The 8,607-nt window shown below is 40.9% G+C and overlaps 1 long non-coding RNA gene across 1 annotated transcript in view; it reads right to left on the bottom strand.

Moving 5' to 3' along the window:
* The window catches only part of LOC108498072, a 22,427-nt gene extending 15,606 nt beyond the window's left edge, over positions 1-6,821 (bottom strand). Inside the window, exons 1-2 of the long non-coding RNA XR_001875057.1 lie at positions 6,718-6,821; positions 4,500-4,591 (exon numbers count right to left, since the gene is read on the bottom strand). This is a non-coding gene — a long non-coding RNA (uncharacterized LOC108498072). The remainder of the gene's footprint in view (positions 1-4,499; positions 4,592-6,717) is intronic.
* Between the last annotated feature and the right edge of the window lie 1,786 nt (positions 6,822-8,607).

Raw genomic sequence — 8,607 nt, forward strand, 5'->3', positions numbered from 1 at the left:
ATCTTTAGTGACTATGTTACTCTCTGTGTCCAACAAAGAATGGAGGTTTTCCTTGCCCCTCCTTTTGCTATTGAAGTATTTATAAAAACACTTTTTGTTGTCCTTAACAGAATTGGCCAGACTAAGTTCAGATTATGCTTCTGCCTCTCTAATTTTCTTTCTACGTGACCTAACTACATTCCTAAACACTTCATGAGTTGTCCACCCTTTTTTCCAAAGGCGATAGATTCTCTTTTTTGCCCTAATTTCCTGCAAAATCTCCCTGTTCAGCCAGGCCGGTCATCTCACCCACCAGCTCACCTTTTGGCACACTGGGACAGTCTGCTCCTGCGCCTTCAAGATTCCTTTCTTGAAGTATGCCCATCCTTCCTGGACCCCTTTGTTTTTAAGGGCTGTTTCCAAGACACTCTCCAAACCAGCTTCCTGAATATGCCAAAGTCTGCCCTCTGGAACTCCAGGGTAGAGGTTTTGTTGTTTGTTCCTTAACTTCACAGAGTATTGAAAACTCTATCATTTTGTGGTCACTGTACCCCAGATGGTCTCCAACTATCACATCTCCCATCAGCCCCTTTCTGTTTGTAAGCAGCAGGTCTAATGGGGCCCCAGCCCTGGCAGTTTTATTTACAAGCTGCAACAGGAAATTATCCTCTATACACTCTAGAAATCTCCTAGATTGTCTCTTCTCCGCTGTGTTGAGTTCCCAGCAGACATTCGGCAGGTTAAAGTCACCCATAAGAACAAGCGTTGGTGATTTTGAAACCTCTGCCAGCTGCTTGCATAATAATTCGTCACCCCCTTCATCCCTGTTGGCCTTTTTGGCCTCGCTCCTGATTCTGACCCATAAGCACTCAACCTTATCGTCTCTGACCTCAAGTTCTACAGAGTCAAGAGACTCTCTAACATATAGAGACACTTTTCCACCTCTCCTACCTCGCCTATCTCTTCTGAAGAGCATGTAGTCACCCATTGCAGCATTCCAGTCATGTGAGTCATCCCACCATGTTTTCATGATGGTGCTCACATCACAGCTTTCCTGCTGCACGATGGCTTCCAGCTCCTCTTTCTTGTTTCCCAAACTGCATGCATTAATGTACATGTACTTCAGCTGGGCTGCTCATATCACTCCTAACCCTGGTTTTCCATCCTTAGGCTCTTCTCTGGAGAGCCTGGCTTCAACCCCTTCCCCCTTCAAAACTAGTTTAAAGCCCTCTTGATCAGCCCTGCAAACTTATATGTTAGGGTTCTTTTGCACTTGCTTGATAGATGAAGCCCTTCTGACTCCAGTAGGCTTGGTACCATAAATTTTGCCCCATGATTAAAAAAATTCCACTGGTGGCACCAATCCTTTAGCCACTTATTGATAAAATGAGTTTTCCTATTCCTCCCCTTGTTCCTCCCTGCTACTGCAGGAATTGAAGCTAACACCACCTATGCTCCTGTCGTATTAACTAATCAACCCAAAGCCTTAAAATCCTTTTTAATTGCCCTGGTACCTCTTTTATCGATCTCATCACTGTCAACCTGTATTACCAACAGTGGGTAATAATCAGAGGGATTAATTAGCTCAGGGAGTCTCCTGCTAAAATCCCTCACCCTGGCCCCAGGAGGGCAGCAGACTTCCCTGTAGGATGAGTCTGGTCAGCATACAGGGCCCTTAGTTCAGAAGGGAATCACCTTCTGAAGGGATATGATAAACAATAGGAAGAAAAGAAGGAGTTGAGTAACAAGGAGCAAAGCAAATGTTTACTCTATCACTGCTGGAATGGACAAGACAAAAAAGTACTTCTCCAGACTTCTGGAGAGTGAAAGGGTTATGGGAGAACAACCAGTGAGCCTTGGAAATAGATCCGCATCCTTGGAAAGTAAAAATGAGAATAATTCAGCTGAATGACTGATTAAAATACTGGACGAAATTGTAAAATCAATTTGAGTCTGTGACAGACAGTCCAAAGGTGATACATCTCCCCTTACTTTAGGTATTTACAATACTGACATCTACATATGTCCAATTTGTCTTTCTTTACATGTAATTAAGAGAATTGGGCACTTCTATGGTATGATGCATCTTGTCTATTTGAGGTATTTTTTTAGCATGTAGTGAATTATCACTGCATATGCCATTCCCTGTCAGCAAGACACATAATACAGTTACCGCCATTGCTGTAGAGGACTATGTGCAGCTGTCTCATAGTTGGCAAGGTAAATTCAATCCTCTGAAGCCAAAAATGGCAAGATTTGCCTTCTGAGAGAGACATAGTGGAAAAAAAATCCTTGTTCCTTTTTGTAAAACTTGGATTCTTTGGGGGATTGTTTTAATTACAGCAGACTGATCTAATTTCTGATCTGTAGAAGGACAAATTCAGGCCTCAGGACTTAACTCTTCAATTACCCTGGTACCAATATAAAAAGCACAGCTATACCTTTCAATAATTAAAACCATAGCTACTCTTTTGCCAGGTTTCCTTGGTACAAGTGAGATCTGCTGGATTACTGGGCTGAGAATTTCAGCCAATGTCATTGGCTGTTTTAAATAGAGAGCTGCTTCTTCCAATGTAACACTTTCATGTAGAGTCAAATAGCCTTTGAAGGGAAAACCCATTTTCCTAATTCTAACAGACCAAATATTTTCACTTTTCAACTTACATTGTTGGTCTTCACATTTTTTATAGCACGAGGGCTTCAGTCTCAATTATTCTTCAAAAGGTCAATTGTAATTTTTGGGTTCTTTGAATTGTGTTTCATAGTTTATTCACACTGAGAATCGCTTCTTTTCTTATGAACTTCAAATTGACGAGCTAAACAAATTCATACAACTTTACCTTGCACAAGGTACTGCCTTTCTAATGTGTATCCAAGTGGAAAACGTAGTAGTCGGAGAAGAGGTGCATGGTCATTCTGCTACAGATAAGATCTAAAATAAAACTTTGTAAGCCTAACATATGAGGTAATATCCTTTTAAAGAGGCTCTCAGAAATTGTTTTCATACAAAAGCTTGTGCTTTCAAGTTTGATTTGAACCTCTGGAGTTTTCTGCTTATTGTTGGTAATATTCAGCTTCTTTAGCTGGTTGAAATTTTCTCACAGGTTGCATTCTCTGCAGCTCACAGACGTAGTGCAATATACTCTACCTCTTTCATGTCACGAAAAGATTGTGCCACCAAACAGGATAGCAGTTATCTGTTTGCTCTCATTTTCCAGAGCACAGCACAGCACAATTTTAGCTTAGCAAAGAGTTTCCCAGGCATGGCTACCAACTGCAGCAGTCAGACCTTCCCATTCTTCACAAGACTTCAGGCTTCCAGCAGACAAGTTATAGCATTACTCAAAAGCACATCAGGTTTGCAGTCAAGAGAATTATTTCTAACTGGGCCACAATGAAACTGCTGGCCTTTCTAGAAGGAAGGGTAAGAAGACTGCTCTGAGAGAAAGAGGTAAGTCTACACTGATCAACCTGCTGCCAGCAGTCCCACTTATAAATTGCATCCATCAAGGAGCAGTGGTACTACTCTTCTTCAGCATCTTTTCTCGCCTCATCTGTGAAATCTTCAAGTGATCCATTCTGTTATTTTTTAGGCAAAAATGTCACTAGAAAGTGAATAAACACTTATATAGTCTGTGTCAAACCATTTTGTTGTGCTGTCTTGTGTCTCGTTAAACCTTTGCTTCCTCTCTTAAAAAGTATTATGTAAAAAAACAACCAAAGAAACCCAGATAAAAATGCTGATAGTACACTATCCGAAGTAAGGGTAAACACAAAATCATAACCTGCTAAATTGAGAGCAACTTTGTGCCAGGTTGGAGGCTGTTGTGAACATTAAGTCTTCCAGTCTATTAGTAAAATGAAATCCCTCTTCTCAACTAAACTATTCTAACGGCAAAGCAGGGAAGAGTGTTAAAAAAAATAAAAATAAAAGACTCAGTATCAGCAGTAATTCTTCAGTGCCCCTTGTGGAAACCATGCACTACCCTAGTTAATTTCATATGAGTTTGGCACAAAGTACCCGAAGGACTATCTTTCACCCCACCAATTCTGACACATTTTGCACTATATTTTCTATTTTTTATGTCCTTATGAAGCAACCAGCCTATCCATGGATTCATATATTGATCTAGGCTCAGTGGTGCTGAGACATCAATTTACTAATCAGTGTCTGCTATGCTTTATATTACCTTCCAGTTCTCCCACCATGCAGCAAAAATAGCTCAATTATTTCAGGAGCAGTACAGCAGGTGATATTATTCTGTATGGTGGCAGAATGAATTGCTCCCTCCAAGGTGTTTAACAGCAATCATTTTCCCAAGCATTTTATTACAATCAAGTTTTTCTCTTTCAGCATGATTTTCAAAGTGGGAGTACGTTGAGTACAGAGGAAGGAGGGCCCGGTCAGAACTGCTTTCAGACCTCTAGGGACTGGAAAGGTTGAGAGATAAAGCCTGGAAAATTCAGACACGTCTCTAAATTAGCAAAACATTTTTGGATGGATGCACCTCTCTGCTCACCTGGCCTTCAGCAGGCACTCCTCCAAGAGCACTGCAGCACTCCTCTGCAAATCTGCTGCTGAGGGTTACTGCTTTAGGCTTCTACAACAGGGCTGTAGCAGGAAAAAAGAGAGGAAGTTCAAAGCCAGGGCAGCAAGAAGGAAGAGAAGGAAAGGTCTTGCAATGGTAGCATTTGTCTGAGATTTTGCTGATCTGAACAGCAGGATAAGCTATCTGAAGAGCCTGCTGTGATTTTGAGTAAGTCACCAGTCCCCAGGATGCCCTCTTCCTTATGCAGACCAGACTGTGAGAGAAACTCATGTCGAAATTTACTAAGTCCCCTCATAATCTTCTCCCAAGGGCAAAAGTTAATTTGAGTTGACTCTAAAATCCTCTTCTTCCACTGTCTCTTCCCCCCTTTCTCTTTAATTTTGAAGTACATACTAACCAAAATTAGGTACAGATAAAAAAAGCTGTAAATTTCAAAATAATTTTTCTCAATGCTTTGTGAAAGAAGAACTAACATAATCATTTCAAAAATGTAAAATTTAAACACAGACTGTCTTATTCCCCATTCTCCTCTTACCTATTATCACTGAAACCATGGAAAGTTTAAAAACTGTTCAAGAAACTCAAGAGAAATGCACTCTTTTGCATAAGTTAAACATCTCAGCTTTTCACTTGGCTTAAACTAACTTGTTTCTATCTCTCCTGAGGGATGAGAATGAGAAAAAAGAGAGGCGGAAAAGTGTGGTTAAGGCACTCATTATTTCAGAGAAGTCCTTCTATTGAACAGAAGGGAAGTGATACCGGGTCTCTTGGTATATGGCAATTGGAGGAATGAAAGTAAAGTCAATCTGTCAATTACTTAGGCAGTGCTAAGAGCTTAGTAGGTGCAGGGTGAATATGTTTTCCCCTCTAGTAATTCTAACTTCACCATGTGCTGAAGAAGCATGTCAAAACCTGATGTGCACCTGTTAAGGGTTGCGTGCAACTTGCTCCAAACTGGCATAGATTTCCTATGAGAATACAATACTTCAAACAATTGCGTTCACCAGCAGTACCTTGGAACATCACTGTACCAATGCCCCAGATATCAGCTATGCTCAGTCATTTGAGATGAGAGGAGAATGGTGGGAATGGCAAAATGAAGAATCTGTAGATGACAGAGTACCATCCTCTGCATACAGAGGACAACACAAACTTGTCTTCATTCTTGGTACTCAAAAAGCAGACAAAAGAGGAGTCCTGCAGCCAACCCTATTCTGACTTCCAGCAGCTTGATAAAAGCAGCTCAGCTTGGCAAAGAATTTGTTTCATAGTTTTATATAATAATGTTGAAAATGAGTCGCAAAAGATCATATCCTGGCAAAACCTAGCTCCAAATACTCACTTGCCTTACAGGCAAGGGGCTAGAGTACCTGGAAGACGGGTCAAACAGACTGCCCCTAGCCTAATATAAACCTGTATGACACACCCTTAATAACAGAAAATGCAAAGATCTATTAACAAATGCAAAATATTAAACAGAGTGTATCAGTTTGGAGATATACAGAAAAGGGGAAACACTGCATAACTTCGTGTGGCAGTTTGGCCTAGGCCTTCCTTGGTGACCAGTTTGTAACCAAGGAAGGGTCCAGATTTACCCAGTATTCCCTACGATTTTTACGTAAGCCAAGCTATAAGAAGAAAGGAGGAGAGGCCTTCGCTCTCTTTCCTTCCGGCGGCTTGGAGGTGCAGGTTCCCTGCTGTTGAGTCTGCCGTGTTGGGGAGCGAGGCCTGGTTAGGCCTTGCCGACCTTGGGAGACAGAGGTTGCCGGCGATCGTTCCAGAGCGACTCTCGGTTGTCCCAAGGAGAGTAGTGAGATATTTCTTTGCTAAATCCGGATATATATATATATATTTTATTTTGCTAATCTGGATATATATATATTTTATTTTAGTTTTGTTCCTTTTCCCTTCCCCCTTCCCTTTCCCTTGTGAAATTGTATATATATTTCAATTGTATATACCTGTAACATAAGTGTAAATATATTTATATGTATATTGCTTTAGCTCTCTCTCTCATTTTCGGTTTTCTTTGTTGTTTTTCTCCCTCTTCTCCCTGAGGTTTGAGGGGGAAACTTCCTGTGGTAAGTTTGGAGACTTGGCAGGGAGCCAGCTTCAAACCATATCACTTGGGTTCAACTCAAAAATACCAGTACAACTCACTAAGTTTTCCTCTAGCATTGAGGCATACCTCTGGTGCAGGTAGCTCAGTGTGCAGCTGCACTGCAAGCCTCAGGTTAAGCTCTGGGTAAGAGCCCAGGACAAGAGGCCATGAACTGCCGACCCTTTGCATAACAAAGGGCAAAAAGACCGGGTGCCAAGCCAAGGGATTGGACACTGAGAGACATAGCAGGAGCCAAAGAATCCAGAGGAAGAGCAAGACTTGAGCTCATTTGGACTGTGAGGGTATAAAAGCCCAGGGGTTCTTTTACTGGGGGTTTCTCCTCAGAGGCACCAGCTCAGGCTGTTTCAGTGTTACTGAGCCATGAATAAATTCCTTTATGAATGAAACCTCTGAGACTCTGCTATGGGAAACCTGGGCTCAAACTGGTAAGGAAACCTGGTCTGACTGTGTGAGTGGCATGTGTGGGGAGTCGAGCGGGACCCTTGTGGGCTCACTGGAACCACTCATTGTGAAAGGACTCAGTCTCAGCAGTGACAGTTTCTGGTGGTGGGAGTGTGACTGCCAGACTGGTCCTGAATGGTCAGACTGGGAAGTTTCCTTAACACTGGCACCTGTCTAAGTGTCTCTTGTATTTAATGAGATACATTAAGTTCCATGTTACATCTGATTCACATGACATTTAGCACATTGGATATTCTATACTAACATATTTTAATTCACATATATTCAACAGATTTAGAGCTACTGTACCAGCAGGTTGACCCTTAAATCAAAGGGGAGACAGCATTTCAGATTGCTGAAGAAATTGAAAAATATTTTTCCAGCTTGTTTTGGGCTTCAGTAAGGCTCTTCCAGCAGATTTGTTTCCCATCTCTCATGACATATTAAGCAAAAAAAAAACAGATAGTTAAACTAGTCCAGGTAAAGAGGACTGATGACTTGCACACTGCAGGGTAGGATTGATCTTTCTACCATTTGCATATCAGCTAGCTGAAGTATTATTTAACTGCATTCAGAAGATCCTTAAAGGTCAGAAGTAATGGAAATATAGCAAAAGGCAGTAAGCAACTACAGGGAAGATTTCTGACAAAAACAGTCAGCCACAGCAGATGCTTGCACAACCTTTTACTTTTCATTGCTCTAATATATACACACACACAAAAGAAGACTCAATGTTGAAGTCAAGAGCAATGAGATTCAGGAGAGGACCCCTATGTTTCGCATGCTGTTCTGTATCTATGAAACACTCAGAAGCAACAGGAGTTTCCACTGACTTTATAGAGAAGCATAGAAGGGAGCTTTCTTCTCGCACTCCTTTTTTTCAGTCTCATTGAAACCATCGGAACAATGACAGAAAGGTTTCTAGAAAGCATCTCTTGACTGTTAAACTTATTCTGAGCTATTCAGCACTAAAGATAGAGATGCAGTGACTAGTGATAAAAAAAACACAAAGTGGTTTTAAATTTAAAGAATCAAGTAACAAAAAAAATGTCATTATAATAAAGTAAGAAGTGATGAAAGAAGGAAGAAGGATTGATCTTTTTTTGAGTTATGCTGCCTTGGATTTTTTCATCACACATCTCTCATTTCTGCTTTAACCGGGTGTACAAAAAAGTGCACCAACAATTATGAATTACTATAATACACCAGGGGATCATCTACAACATTAAAATAAACCTTTTGTATATCAAACATTTAAACACAAATCTTCTAGAAGTCTTAAGTGTACTATTTACCATAATAAATATAAGTAGCATGACATGCAAGGTAGTGAGGCCATCCATATTTTTTTCTAGAATATCTGTCATCAGTCCTGCATAATAACTTTATTATTGATCTGGGCATGGGAATCAAATGCACCCTCAGTCCATCTGCAGTTGGGTAGGAGTGTTAATCTGCTAGAGGCTCTGGAGAGGAATCTGGACAAACTGGATCTATCTTCTGGGGTCAACTGTA

The sequence above is a fragment of the Lepidothrix coronata genome, unplaced genomic scaffold (genome assembly GCF_001604755.1).
Source record: "Lepidothrix coronata isolate B3197 unplaced genomic scaffold, Lepidothrix_coronata-1.0 Scaffold55, whole genome shotgun sequence".
Taxonomy (NCBI): domain Eukaryota; kingdom Metazoa; phylum Chordata; class Aves; order Passeriformes; family Pipridae; genus Lepidothrix; species Lepidothrix coronata.